This window comes from Echiichthys vipera (assembly GCF_963691815.1).
Source record: "Echiichthys vipera genome assembly, chromosome: 4".
Lineage (NCBI taxonomy): Eukaryota > Metazoa > Chordata > Actinopteri > Perciformes > Trachinidae > Echiichthys > Echiichthys vipera.
This window is the reverse complement of record NC_139829.1, coordinates 29,614,694-29,630,967: the sequence shown is the minus strand read 5'-3', so window position 1 is coordinate 29,630,967 and position 16,274 is coordinate 29,614,694. Positions and strand designations below refer to the sequence as shown.

The following is a 16,274-nucleotide window of genomic DNA, read 5'->3' as shown; positions in this document are numbered from 1 at the left end:
AAAATCCACTCTGCATTAACATTGCGAGATTGGGCAAGCCTTCACACAGGTCTCTGCTCCTCCAATGCCCTTCTAGGTCTGAGTGTCTTTTACCCCCTACATGCAGATCTCAAACTCAAACTTTCAATATGCTCTTGATCTACTGGAATTTTCAGCTGCATTGTGTTTACAAGAACCCATTTCCTATATCTGCACTCCCAATCTATCTCTATGTTCTATTTTATTATTAATATCGCTGTAACTGTGGACAGGACTGATGGACAAGCCCTCAAGACAGAATCCAAACTCTTCATACCAATACCAAAGAAGGAAGGTTCAGAGGACTCAGCGATAGAGACACTCTTCATTGTAACCAGTAAAAGAAAGTATGAAAAGGCTAGAAAACTGAAGACAGCACTCCTTCTGGGGTGGCACCATCATTTGTGACCATTTAATGAATAACTCATCAACACTGAGCATGGGGCTTTGTTTAATGTGTAGGAACTCTTATCATTTCACTGCAGAAGTTTGGTGTTAGCAACATTAGTGCCTAAAAAGGCCTTTTTAATGCCTTCACCGTACTGCCCCGAGCTAATCAGTGTTAGCCACAGCTAGCTGTTAGCAACTCTCCTGGATTTCTCCGTTAATAGTTAGAAAATAGAAAAACTGTCTCAATGGCTTATTTGATGTATGCAAGTGCCGAAAAATACCATGGGATGATTTGCGCTGGAATTACACTTTAATTCTGGAAATCATTCATTCTTTCTGTCCCTTTTTCCAGAATTAACTTGCATCACTACACATCATCGCTGCCGTCATCATCCTACAGTGTGACCGTTGATAAATAACTCACGTTTGTGTCGCTTCTTTAATTAATGTAGCGAAACTAACAGATGATGCCTGTCTCCAGTGGAATCTTATTGTCTGAGACAAAAGCCTTTGTGCATCACTCCCATGTTCCAATGAAGCTATTTGCTTTTACGTTACTGTGCGATCGTCAACTGAATTGCAGGACCATTTTACTTTGGGATAATGATGGAGCATAAGACGGAGACCAATCTCCTCTCGTATTATAATATAAAGGGGAAACACTGGTCTTACTGAAGTGGTACTAAAGTGGTACCATTGACAGAGCAGGAGTATATTTATGGTGGCAGGTTGTTTGTGCAGCAAATACACAGGAACCAGACCAAATTATGTCTGGAAGAGCCTCCGCAGATGTCCGCTTTAACATCAGCTACACCTACGGTGTCACTCTCATTCTTACTGAGGTCAAACATGGGATCTTCTAAGGAGGCTTACCACCTCTTTTGCACTGTACTGTATGCACTTTTCTGCAGATGAAATGTTGGAAATGACATGTTATGAGTATGTTTCATTACTGCAGTAAATGCGTGCAGGAAGAATTTGAAGGCTTTATCATTACAACCTGTAATTTTCTGAAAAAGATTGTAAATTTAACCGTGGTATGCATGGCTGCAAACCCATTTCACCCTCTGTCTCCACGGTGCCAGATCCAGTCATAAAGAGCTCTTCTCACTTGGTGTACATTAACTTATTAAAGTCGTTTTCTCTGGCCCATTAATATGCCCTCAGCTCATAAAATGATTAATTCTGACACTGAATGAATCAAAATGAGTGATAAACAATATTTTGAACACTGGCCTGGATGAAACTCTGTAGCAATTTGTCTTATTAATCATGTAAAAATGTAATGGAAGGGGACCAAAATAAAACTGAATCAAAAGTATTAACGTAAATTATAAATCTTCTTTCTTAATTATTTAGAAATTCAGCCATTACAGATGACCGGGCATCTAGGCCAGTGGTGCCTCTTCCTTCAAATGAAAACAAAACATGGGCTTCTCCAAAGTGTCAGTGAGAGAAACGGAGAGAGAGAGAGAATAAAGTAGAGCTGAGAGTTCATGGCTGTGGGCCCGCTGGCCCTTAGAGACGGTCTGTGTGACTCCTGGCTGAGGCTGCCTAATTAAAAGTCCTCCTCTGCACATTCAACACCACTGTCAGGGAAACTCACTTCAGAACTTTTTTTTGGACGCAATTTTAATTTCCATTCAGCTGAAGAGCAGGGCAGAGCTGAGCAAACATGTAATGTATGGCATTTAGTGAACACTTTTATACCAAATGGCATAAGTGAGGGTGACCCCTGTGGGAACAGAAAGTCTAGGACATGATGATTTAATTGGACAAAGCAGATGCATTGCTTTAAGTGTATTAGCATAACTCCTAGTTTTCCACACCTGTCCACAGAAGGCTTTTAAAAAAAGACAAAACAAAAAAACAATCAAAGACAGAAACTAGGTTGAATATGAAAAGAGGAAAAGCTGATAAAAAATAAAATGCAATATACAGTGGTTAAATAGCAGCAATGAAATTAAAGTCATATATATATATATATATATATATATATATATATATATATATACTCACATTTATTTACACATAAAAACAACTTAAGATTACTAAAATTAATAAAGTTGTATATACTATACTATATTACTCTAGTTGGAGGCGATGTTACAAACATTCTATTTTCTGAAATGCTCCACGCACTTCCTGTAGCCGTGCGGTCACAACGCTCCGCTCCCTCCCGCTCCGTCCCTCCTGCTACACCTTTCTACACTTGTGTTCTTCTGCATCACTCCCCTGAGCCTGTTGTTGTTCTTGCAATCATTTCAGTCTGATTAAATCACCACCACAATGTTTCATTCTACTTTGAAAAATCAGATCAGATAAATATATGGAGTAAAAAGTTGAATATTTCCCACCAAACTTTAGTGGATTAGAAGTATAAAGTAGCATGAAAGGGAAAAAACTCTAGTAATTTTCTTACTCGTTGGACAGGGGTTCTTTAGGGGAGACAGCAGGTCAATAAAAGATGCAACTCATGAGTGGTTTACATCATCTTAAGGAATTTGAAGATTCATTTTGGATGCAGTTTGGCACTGAGTGTCTAGTGTTTTCTAGTCATACATTTGGAATAAACATTGTGTTTTGGTTAGGTAACTTTCAAATGTTGAAGGTGTATAAGGGCTTAGGACATGATAGTGGAAGTATATGATTACCATCATGCCTCAAGTTGTTGCATCAATTTTGGGGTTGATTGTTACACATATTAGGTGCTAAATTAAACTACAATATCTTTTATCATTCAAGAATAGATCAAAAAAATTGTCAAAACTATCCAAAATACCACATTAAGACACCCAAACTTTGAGGAACTACCTGGACAAATTCACCGCTGTCACTGACTTTAAGTTTCCATAACAGACGCTGGACTGTCCTGCAGTTATTACAGACATGAACTAAACACGTTCTTGGCGTCACAGTGATGCTGCAGGATTAATATAGGGGAAACACTGAGGAGAGAGACTGAATATAGCACAAAATTCATGGCATTGCATGATTAAAAACCGTCCTGTTATCGTGGACACAAGAGGACTATCAGACCATCACTTCAGATATCTTGAGGTCAGAGGTCAAGGGGGACATTTATAACTGCCCATGCCTGTTTTTCTCATGCCAAATTTAGCCTAACAGCCTCTTAAAGACAGTAATGTTGGTCTAATCATCGGCGGTCCCACGGATCTCTTAGAGTTAACGCCTGAGTGTGTTTACATGGACATTGAAATCCTGTTTATGAGGCTTATCCCAGTTATGCTCATATTCAGGATAGGGTTTGTTCATGATCACGGAGAAATCAGGTTATTCATATTCCATATTATTATACTGGTAACTGGTAACTGGTTACTGGTTACTGGTTACTGGTAACTGGTAACTGGTAACTGGTAACTGGTTACTGGTAACTGGTAACTGGTAACTGGTAACTGGTTACTGGTTACTGGTAACTGGTAACTGGTAACTGGTTACTGGTTACTGGTTACTGGTAACTGGTAACTGGTTACTGGTTACTGGTTACTGGTAACTGGTAACTGGTTACTGGTTACTGGTTACTGGTAACTGGTAACTGGTAACTGGTTACTGGTAACTGGTAACTGGTAACTGGTAACTGGTTACTGGTAACTGGTAACTGGTAACTGGTTACTGGTAACTGGTTACTGGTTACTGGTTACAGGTAACTGGTAACTGGTAACTGGTTACTGGTTACAGGTAACTGGTTACTGGTTACTGGTTACTGGTAACTGGTTACTGGTTACTGGTTACAGGTAACTGGTAACTGGTTACTGGTTACTGGTAACTGGTTACTGGTTACTGGTTACTGGTAACTGGTAACTGGTAACTGGTTACTGGTTACTGGTTACTGGTTACAGGTAACTGGTTACTGGTAACTGGTAACTGGTAACTGGTAACTGGTTACTGGTTACTGGTTACTGGTAACTGCGCTGTGTTTACAGAAACAAACCTGCAACTGTAATGCTAATTACTTCACTTCTCTGATCACCAACTACAGCCGTCTGCTCTGAGTTCAACCACAGACTCTTTCTTCCCCCTAACACATACACACATAGACTATGTACTGAGTTATTCATGAATGGAGATACTCTATAACGTCCTCCACATTGGTGCCAGCCTGTCACAGTCACTAAAACAAAAATGCAAAGAACAGGAGACTAGTGGATGGCGATACAACCTCTTTTATGTCTGATAGAAAAAACTCCCGACATAACTCCCGAAAGTGAGTATTTCTGTTATGAACTCGGCTGAAAACGCACCTGCACAAATAGTCGGCGGCTCTGTTACCACGTCGCTATGGTAACAGCCAGGGCAGCGCTCAATAAACAGGATATGGTGTTTACATGCAGCAGTGTAAATAAGGTAAAAATGCAATATGGACGAAAGAAAGGGAGCGCTGTTGGTCTTTTAGAGAGTAAAACAGACGATGCTACTCATCCGAAACTGTATAAGATGGAGTCATATTCAAATAATCACAACCTTACTTTCTGTGTGATATTACATAAGGAGAGCTCTCAGCGAGTCTCCATGAAGGAAGAAGAATTGCTTTGATCAATAATTTACGCAGGCTCTAACACAAAACGTTCTCAAACATCATCGGTGTTACGACTCCTTGTTGAACAGGATGGTGCTTAAGAAGTGTGTGTCTGTAAAGCCAATAAACAGTTGGTCCACAGATGGCCTCTTATTCCCACCTTGATGAATCATAAAGGGTTTCAGGGGAGAGGTAGAAAATGAAATATGAAATCATGAACAAACTTACAACATTTATGCTATCAGCTGTACAATTTAAAGTGCTAACAGGCAGTGAGACAGCAGATGATAGGGGTAAATTCGTCCCAGCGGTCCTGCCTCTCAGGGGAATAGTAGAGAAGGCACCGACTTGGGGAGAATCATAGCCTGAGGGAGATGATGGAGTTGGGTTAATCTCCCGTAGCACTGCTTTCAATAACTGGATGTCAGAGCCTGGCTGTCTTCACCATTTTGTGTGAATTTGTTTGCAACTCTTTAAATCTTCCTCTCATGTCGAAGCTTAAAGCTGATATCTCATCTGAGAGCCGGGCCGTAACTCCTGGTTGAGGTGCGCAGATGCAGCTCCGGTGATGTACTGCTCCCTCAAGTACAGCCAGCGCAGTAGCTCAGTCCCATTCATCAAAAAGTACAAAACCAAGACAGAAACAAAACATGGACCTGGAGCGGGGATCCACTGTTTCGACAGCCAAACCACGCACGTGAGCGGTTTGAGACGCAAGAAACAAGATTAACCTCGGCATGGAGAAGGGACGACATAATGCAGCGACTCAGCGTTCTTGTAAATCAACGGCTAAAGAGAATTCTCTTGTCAAAGTGACCAAAGAAAAGACTGGCCGGTCTGCTGAACCTTTTTTTTTTTAGAGCTCAACAAATAGGTTCAACTTCAGTTTACAGCTCCCAGGCAACCGCCGAGGGTTTGTCAGTTAGCAACAAAGCTTTGAAAGAAAAACATCAGTACTTTGGAGGACAGTGAAAGCAACCTAAGAAAGCTGTTGAAAAGATCTCGGGCGCTTACAGGAGTAAGTAAGGATCTGTGTAAGAAAACCCAAAATACGATATAACAGTGGAGAGATTGTGTCTGTTTCATGGAACTTTGCAGCACAAATAACTTATTCACTTCATTCTCACTGGTAAACTAGGATTCATCCAGCATAAAGAGGTATTAGCTTCTGATAATCCAAGCAGGAAATCTACTACATCTCAAGTGTTTTTTGAAATTCACCTATAAATGTGAAACACTGTGATAAAACATGACACCGGTGTCATCTTTTCCTCAGTCTAAAGGTTTAGAGCGTGTCATTAAACCACGTTGTGTCAGTAATCCATCATTTTGACTCCTGATGTGCTCTCTTTTACATCTTTCTGGGGACTTTTAACATATTTGGAGATAAGATTTTTCATTCATTCATTCATCTTCAACCGCTTGTCCCTGTCGGGGTCGCGGGGGGATGGAGCCGATCCCAGCTGACATCGGGTGTGAGGCGGGGTCCATCCTGGACAGGATGCCAGTCTATCGCAGGGCACATAGAGACAAACAGAGACAGACAACCATTCACACCTACGGGCAATTTAGAGTCATCAATTAACCGAACACGTGCACGTCTTTTGGATTGTGGGAGGAAACCGTAGAAAACCCACGCAGGCACGGGGAGAACATGCAAACTCCACACAGAAAGGCCCCAGCCGGGATGCAAACCTGGAACCTTCTCGCTGTGAGGCGACAGTGCTAACCATTACATCACTGTGTCGCCCGGGATAAGATGAGTACTTGAAATTAAGGTCTAACCACTGCATTGTTGCGAGTGTAGCAGCTCTGATAAATCCACTGATAGCAGTAAACCGCACCACACCTGTGTGAGAAGAGGATGAACTCACCTTTGGTTGAGGAGAAAGACCCATACAAATATCAGGACGGGCTGACATCTATCACACCAGAGACACAACACTGGAGACGCTACACCTGAAAGACAGAGATCGAGACATTTTTAGACTTCTGTGTAATTCGATAACATAAACGCATTAAAGGAAAGGTTTGGCATTTTGGTTAATACGCTTCTTTAGTTTCTTGCGTTCATGGATTTTGTTAGCTTTGGATCAAACCAGGGTAGCAGTTTACCCATTTGTTGATGTGTTCATGTTAATCTCCTCATCTAGCTTTTGACAACTAAGTCAATTTGCATAAAAAGGAAGATGAAGACTGTATTAATGTAAGGAAGCCACTGCCTTGTTCTTAAGAAGTCAAATTGTTGCTTTCTTCTAAATTTAAACCTCTAAGTCAGGATCCATTCCCTGCCTATGGTGATCGTGTAATGATGTTGATGTAATAAAGTCATATTAGGGACTTTGCACTACACATGAATGGGAGAACCCTAATTAATGGCACAGAAATATCCAAGCTCCACTGAGGAGTCCAGTCAATGATCTTTGAGACTTTAAAGAGACAGACATTCAGAAGGACAGACCGGCCTTGCACCATAGGCCAAATTTATAGTCATCATCTTAGAACGTGATACCTAATTGCTGCAATATCTAATTTTAAAGAAATACTTTGCCCAAATTGGACTCTCTCAAGCTCAAGAGTCAATGAGCAAAGTAAAAAAGGAATTCAAAGCAACAGTTAAGCTGTAAACCAGTCTCTCGCCACTGAATGAGCTTGGATAGAACAGTGCATTAAAATCTGTGTGTTGGAAATATACTTATTTATGATGCAGGTGTGATTTAAGAAGTTCCCATGACCACTGGGACACTTTTTTTTCTCCATCCATTTCAACTGCCGTGAATCAAAGCTCTCACTTTAATTCAGTTAAGCCGGAGAATAGTTTTCTTGGCTTAAGGCAGGGTGAGGCAGGATTCACTGCACATATTTGCAGACATCCTGAAGCTGCTAAAGAAAGCCCTTCCACACACTTGTTCTGGCTAGACAACATCAACATATTGACAGGCTGTGGTTAAAGAAGAAGCTGCAGGATATCAGAGGTTGACAGTATTGACTGGTGGCTATCAGATTTATAATTTAAGTGCATCGGTCTATCAGTGGGCTGAATAGGGAAGATGCTGCAGAACCTTTATGGTAGAAAACATGCCTGGAAGAATGAGAGGTAAACAACAGAGAGCTGTCTGAATAAAAGCTATGAGTGGTACACGAGGACAGCAGCAGAGCCAGACAGCAGAGTGCGGTCGGTGGTGAGGCTCATGTCCTGTTTGGTCAGGGGGCAAGAACACGACAAGATACTGACAGAGAGAAGGTAAGATCTCCAGCTGAGTACCTGGCATCACTCTCCATCCTTCTTCTCTCTCTCCCCTCACTCACACTTCTAAAACTGGTAGCTGAGCAGTACAGCTAACATGGGAAGAGCTACCATTAAACCATGTTTTCCCTAGGAATAATGGCAATGTCAGGAGAATCAGGTGTGATAATTGTTCAGTTTTCCTGTCACACAAGTAGCACACAACAGGAGATTAGACAGACTTTGTGTTGGGGAGCTGGCATTATAAAGTCTATTTGGTGTTTGTTCCAACTGATTTACACTAGAGATGTCACAATACCAAAAATTCAGTAATTGGTGCCAATACCAGAGGAATGACACGATTCACAATGGCAATTCAATACCACGGTAAAATAAATAAGGATTTACTTAAACATGAACTTCTTTATTAGCAAATTTGCTAAATATTAAAATGGTATTTCTATAACAGACATACAGAATACAACATAACAGAATAAAGTAAAACCATTGGTCGTAGTCCAACAACTTAAGATTCACACACAGCAACGCACACATTGGCACCAGCATGCACACACCCATACCTAATGACTTACAGTAGATGCTGTCATTGTTACAGTCATGGGGGTGGCAGATAGTTAATGTTAGAACATTAACATTAAAATGTTTGCAAACATTTGCAAAAGTATTTAGCTGTTAAGACCAACTGAAACGTAAAGAGGCGTGCTAACTGTTTATCCTGCGTTACTACAAGGTACAGGCTCTCATTAACCTACAGCACGTATGCTTCATAAGAAGAAGAAGAAGAAGAATTCATTTATTAATCCAGCAAGGGGAAATTAAATTTTTTCACTCTGTTATTATACAGGTTACACACACACAGGCCCGAAATACACACACATGCACAAACAGGACCTATATACATGCAATTAATGGAGAGATTTCAGAGCGAGGGGGCTGCCAATGGATCGGCGCCCCGAGCAGTTGGGGGTTCGGTGCCTTGCTCAACAGCACCTCGACAGTGCCCAGGAGATGAACTGGCACCTCTCCAGCCACCAGTCCGCACTCCATTCATGGTCCACACAGGGACTCTAACCGGCGACCCTTCGGTTCCCAGCTGAGTCACCTATGGACTGAGCTAAGATAAGGCATTATTGTAACAGATGTGCCCACGAGCCATGCCAAACATCATGTAACGTGTATTTCGGAAAAGAAAACGTTAAAACGTTTGGATGTTGTTGATATCTATGAATCAAAAATATGAATATTGAATTAGCTGTACCGTAGCTATCCATGTGAACGCCTCCTTGTTTAGTTTTTCATTACAATGTTAAACAACGTTACCTTTCTGATCTGTCTTTATAGTTTTTTTTGAGATAATGTGTCAGTGGCATTTTGAACGTCGCTTGTTGTTACACGCTGTAAACGCTTACATGGAAGTATCGCCGCCCTCGTGACCTCCCTAATTCGGACATTTGCGTTCTAACATACAGCTCAGCCAGATTACGTCTAGATCATATCAGATTTACAGGGGGAAGGGGTTTGAGAGGAATTGTTTTCTTCATTTACTTGCGCTTTGTCTATTTTCATGTTGTTGTTTTTTTAGTTGCAGTGTGTTGAGCTCTGGGAACCCCAATAAAAAAAACACAGATTAAGCTCCAAATGACAGAGATTAAGGTCTTATCCTTGCGACTTCTACAAACTCATATTACACAGTCGTACATTTTCTGGTGCACTGCAGAGAAAGAAAAACACCCAAAAACTAATTTTCAGTGAATACCATGAAAAAAAAAACTGTCTTGTTGAAGATGTGATGACATTCACAATTCCTGGGAGGCCTGCAAAAGAAAACTGACAGGAGAGATTGCAAGCGACGGCCTCATTCAATGGCACTGCTCATTCTGCAGGATCTTTTATGTGACGCCATTAAAGCTGGGGCTTTTTTTTGTGTGTTTACAAAGAGGGTGATTCAATGCTTTATGAAAAGAACAAAATAAATTGTTCTACAGAGCAAGCAAATACAGACTTAAACTTCCTTTTCAGGAGCCCCCAGGGGCAGATTAGTTAGAAACAACGGCATCTTATAAAATGGATCCAACAATCAGCAGCAGCATTGGGCTGAGTCACAATTTATTTCCCATGCACGCTTCAGAGTAGCGCCTGTTAATGTGAGACTCAACACTGGGCATCAGACTGGAAATAGACGCAAGAAACTGGAGCTGAGAAAACGATCACATTACAGCATTGTCGGGCTTCTATAAAAGCACATGAGATCTTTGGCTGTAGCTTGGGGGGGTTTAACGTGGGGGGGGGGGACTTTTTGTTGTTAATAGAGCAATTTCTGATATTCATTGCCCTGGAATCACTTCCTTCTGCAGGTACAGGAGAACAGCTTGCTATCAGCCTTCTGTAATCTATAACCACATGAGTATTGCAAGGTCCTTGTCATGCTCGGATTTTATTGAGCAAAAAAATACGTCCACTCACACGGCTAGACTTAAGAGAAGAGTGGAAAGTATTATTCTGATTTTACTGACTTGAAGTGGTCAACAAACCTCAACCCTGTCTCTGTTTCTGTCCCTCTCCCCCTCCCTTGCTCCCTCCCTACCTCACACACACACACACACACACACACACACACCACACATACAGAAGTCAGCGGCAGGCAGCTTCCATAAATAGAATGGAAAGTAGGCAAGTGGCTGCTGGGAGTGGCTTTTACTGGGAATATGATCGATTAAAAAGCAATTTGCTCCTGCGCTCAGGCCCTGCCCTCCTAAATGACAGCCCCCCTCGGCCCAGATGGAGCTCTGAGGGGTCGTAGGAGCTGGTCTGCCCCTCCTGCTCCTACATTTCCAGCAGACACACACATGCACAGGCAGCCTCAAACCCCCATACCCAGCCTTGGTTACAGTCTGGTGGGCACCTGGAAAACGACCAGGCGGAAACACCCAGGCAACCCCTGCTGGCCTGACACGAAACCTAGACTTTGTTCTCACCTAGAGTCTGTTTCAGAGAGCTGAAATAGAGATGAGAGGGCAGGATAAGACAAACGGCAGGATGAGTGAGTATACCTCTATTGTGGAAAAAATAGCACCGTCTGCTGGTTCACACAATTGATAAGAGGGAAACTTCAGAGAGTCTGTCGTCACCCTGCTAATTAGATATTTAGGGAGAATAGGCTCCGTCTGTTGGGACTTGAACAGTCAGTACTGAGTGTGGCCTAGCTGAAGAGGTGCCAGCTCACCTCCTGGGCACTGTTGAGAAAGGCAAAGGAACCCTGAATGACTATGTGGCACAGTGGCAGGCCCATCACATTATCAGCAGCAATCAAAGTAATGGTGATTCATTTTCTGAAGATTGACTAATTGAGGAATGTAATTATTCTTTCAGCTTTAATTTCTGGTGCTATGGAGCGGTGCGGCATGTGATGTTAGAGGATAGTAAGAAATTATTCTAGTACCCCTTTTCCCAGTAATTAGTGGTGTAATCGATAACCATTACAATCTCTATAAGTACAACAATCAAGAAAGTAATTGTTAGTTGCAACCGCACCACAGATTCCTGTACGTACAGTATGTTAAGTACAGAGACACGATGCAATCCCTGGTCCTGAACATGCTGCATGTGTGACTGATCACCTGCTGGGAAGAGAGGCTCGGGTGAAGACAATACGGGAGGAAGGGAAGAGGAAGGGCAGGCAGGATCATATGGGCCCTGGCTGTTCGGCTGGCTGCATGGGGGCACTTTTGAGACTGGCCCATTGGTGATCCTTCTGTCACTGATGACTACAGACTAAGAAATGGCCTGTGTGTCAAAGATTGTGGACAGTCACTCAACGTGACACTGTGACTGAGAGATCTTATCGTTCGATCCATCCATCAGCGGGGGTTCAACTGCAAAAGCACATCAGCGAATGAGCTAAAAAGATAAAGACTATTTTGAAGTGCCAGGGAGTATGTTACCATAGAAACACAGGTAGTAAGTAAGTTGAAGCTAGATCAATACACAGTCAGTGGCCATGTTTGCGAATTTACAGGCCAAATAAAAGACTCTGATTTACGTAAAACTGATTACTAGACAGAAGTGGTCTTTCATCTTCCACAATCACTGCATTGATTTTCCCACGTGACACGGGATTCAAACCTGCAGCCTACTTTTCTACTTTTCTGGCTTTTCAGCAACACTACCCCCGATTATCCTCCCTGTCTGCAGCTCTTGGCTTCAGCAGAGCTTGGCCTCAGACCTCTTCAGACTTAGCGGCTGGAGGTTTATTGATACTGACAGATGACGTAACGTGGAAGTCAGTGGCAGGGATTTCACGCTTCTTTATCAATGACAGTACTCCTCACACACACACACACAGACAGGATGGAGAGAGTACACAGATGTGATTCTCTCCAGGCTTATTTTCTGTCCAACATGCACAGTGTTAAGGGGCTACTGAGTCCATGCCTTTTGTAAATTATGGAAATGGACATTGTTGATTCTTTTGACACACAAAAGTTATACTTGTCCCCTTTGATTTTTAGCTTAAACTAAACTAACCTACTAGTTAAAGCCGACCTAAACAAATTCTTTAGCCAGAGTCTTTTGTCTGTGACTCAGTGACCTTGCACGGTTGATCGGAGGTCTCGTGAGTTCACTGCTAATGGGATCAAGGGATAGTGAGGGTAAGGGAGTGGGGATGGCGGGGTCTTACTGGATTTACATGCGGAAAAACAACCAGAATTAAAGCTCCTCTGGGCAGACAGGGAAAACCATCAGAACTTTTGTTCCCTCGTCTTTTCACCCACTCACGGTGGCTGTCTGATTGATATTCTTGTGAATTTTAATTCTAAAGCACCTCTTCCAAAGCTCACCTTGATAGAATTGATTTTCCTCGAAAAAAAAAATCAGTCAAGGCATAATGAAAACTAGTAAAAGTGCCTCAAAGGCTGCGTTTAATGGTTTTGAAGGGGAAAAGTTGGATTCCTTTCAGTGTTGAAATTATTCTCTGTAGACGGCGGTTCCAATTTTCAAACTAAAGAAAAGATTTAATACATGTACACGTACAATTGACCGTATGACGTATTGTCTCCTGCTCCTACCTCGGACATAAAATACTCAGTTTTCTTGGGCGCACAAATTAATTGCTGCTGTTGCAGAAAATCCTCAAAACACTCATTTCATTTTTCTGTTCTTAATCAACTGTATTAATGCATCATTTCCTCACTCCAGAGTCTCACAAGTCTTAACATATGAATCCAACACAAAATGCACGATTGTCTAAAATATATATATGCTTTTACTTTTTTAAAAAGTCAATCCAACACCAGCTAAGAGAGAGAGAGAGAGAGAGAGAGAGAGAGAGAGAGAGAGAGAGAGAGAGAGAGAGAGAGAGAGAGAGAGAGGCAAAGAGAGATGTGGACTCTTCCACTTGATATGGCATTAAACGCAGAGCAGCCCCCTATTGTGGCTTATGGATTAGCCAGTTGCGACTCTCCCACACACACACACACACACACACACACACACACACACACACACACACGCACACACACACACACACACACACACACACACACACGCACACACAAAATGCTTTCTCTGGCACGAGAAATGTGTCAAACAATAGGTGCCAAGTCTGCTGCCTGCAACAAAAGATGGAAAAAACTAGAGAAATGGAAATTGTGATTCAAAGCTGTTATAAAAGCTGGAGCGCAGTGTGTTATGACAGAGTGAAAACCCATTCAGTTGGACTTAATGCTCCATGGAATCTCTTCACCACCCAGACCCTGACAGTCTGTGGCACTCAAAAATGCAAACAATAATCAACTGTATTGTCCCAGGGTTTCACCGCACACTCACACCCTCCCCTCTCTTTGCTCCCAGTCTGTCTGGCTTCCGACATTTAAGATTCAATATTTAATTGCCATGTCATGCCTGCTGATTGGGATTTGAACACTCGGACGCAGCAGTCATGCAGGAGTCCAGAGTCAAATATATAAATGTACAATTATGATGTAATCTCAGGCAAAAGCCGTTATTCCCTTTTGACTTCCATGGTAAAATCTATACTTGTCACAAAAGAGAAGCAGTCGAATTGGGTTTTAAAATTGCACAAGAAGGGGCCTGCAACTCAATATAACGCCCCAAATATTTTGCACATTCAATGAAATTCGGCGCATTTATATCTTCAGCCCCACTTTACCTCGCCGCACCTTTCATTCACACCCAACAAAGTTACGCCGTATTTAATTATCCCCATTGAAAGTGCAAGTGCAGACCTTTCTGACATCTATTTAAGCCTTCAGCCATTGATCTGAGTTAGGGACCCATCCAGGAGTGGTAAATACATGTGCAGAGACAGCAGCGCTGCAAAGCTACAGAGGATATTTGTATTCAGAGTGTCAGCTTCCAAAGTTGAAGCTAAATATAATAGCCTAACTGTTACATAAAGGTAAACAAACCACATTGTGCCAAATCATATCAGCCCTATGCTGCAGCAGGTGGATAAACTGACTCAGGCTTCTCTTCTCATCAAATGATATAATAATGTTTTCTCTGGTTTTATTAGTCTTTGTGGCAGAGCACGGGCTGAAATCTGTAGAGATGGAGGCATAAAGAGAAGACAACGAGACAGCAGGAACAGAAAGATGGCAGAGGTAGACAGAAAATGGGCCAAGCGGCTCAAAGTGAGCTGTGAAGTTTCAGTCTTTCAACAATCCGTCCTTTATCGGGTAGCAAAGCAGACCAAACTGTAAAGTAATATATGGTAGATGATGTCTTGCAGTGGCTGTCAAACCTTTTTCAGAAATCATAGCACATTGCTCATATAATGAGCTTCACACGTTTAGATAAAGGACCACACACACACACACACACACACACCTGTTTATTCCGGTATCTGTGGCTCACTAACAGCCCAACTTCTCCCCGCAACAACCAGGATGTGACACTCTCGCAGGCGGAGAAATAAATATCACTTTTTCACAAGCTACATCCAATTTAAATGTTGTCTGCAGGCTGCCAGAAGAGGGACTCCAAAATAAGGAGAACGGTGGAAAGGAGGGTATAGTGATGGAAAAACAGGACTAGGAGGAGATAAAGGTAGGAAGGATCAATGGAGGGGAGATGGTGGGATGTTTGGTGACATCTGGAACCGGTTTGACATCTTCCTAAATCCATCTTTGGGAGAGGGACCTCTCCTCTGTTCCTCTTCCTGAGGTTCCTTCCATATTTGTGGAGGGGTTTGTTTTGGGACGTTTTTCCTTATTGAAGCAAGGGTCAAAGGAGAGAGGAGGAACTCTTGTAAAGCTCCCTAAGGCAAACTAGGGTGATGTGATTTTGGGCTATATAAAAAAAATGTACTTGACTTGACATGAACAAGGAGAGAAGGACAAGAAGATATGAAATGAGTGCAAAGAGAGGAATAAAGGAAGTGTTGATAGGGTTTCGGGGAGCAGTAGTGGACGTCCACATCTTGTGTGTCTCCCTCATGAGGGAAATTTATGGCAGGCTGTCTGCGCTGCTGTCAAACAGCATCAATGCTCTCCTTCTCTCTGGAAACAAGGGTTGTGGTTGTTTATCCATCCAAATCCTACGGGACTGTTCGCTAACTGTCAACACAAAGGAAGAACATCTCTCGTATGGTCTAATATTCAGCAACAGTGATGCTAGTTAAGTTTCAGTCACACCAGCTTTTAACAGCAATAACTTTTCACTGGAAAATCCATCCTGTGTGTAACAATCACATGAATTAATCAGCTTTATTGGCGAACAGGTTGTCACGTAACTTTAAAAGTGAGACCTTCACCCACTTTCTCCGTTGCCTGACTGAGACCCTAGTTATTAAAGACTCATTAAAGAGATCTTACTCGACTTCTAAGACGGAGTACAGGTCTCCATCCTGCTAAATGTTATTGAGTAAGTGTCCACAATGTGTGCTTTTCTGTGGCTGATGTCTGACTTCCCTGAAATAGATGCAACCGCTTCAACTATCATCTGGTGGAATGGGCAATGTCCTCCAGGGTTTCCAGAGCCACAGCATCCCTCATGTGTTCAAACTCCTCAGGGTGCAGAAAGGATGTGAATTCTTCTCTGTCTGCTGCCAGGTCCCCGTTT

The 16,274-nt window shown here is 42.3% G+C and overlaps 1 protein-coding gene across 1 annotated transcript in view; it reads right to left on the bottom strand.

Annotated features, from left to right (window-relative positions):
• Positions 1–16,274, bottom strand: part of arvcfb (ARVCF delta catenin family member b) — a 236,889-nt gene that overhangs the window by 182,687 nt on the left and 37,928 nt on the right. The window contains exon 2 of the mRNA XM_083912103.1: positions 6,820–6,904. The gene's annotated coding sequence lies outside the window, so the exon portion shown is untranslated. The remainder of the gene's footprint in view (positions 1–6,819; positions 6,905–16,274) is intronic.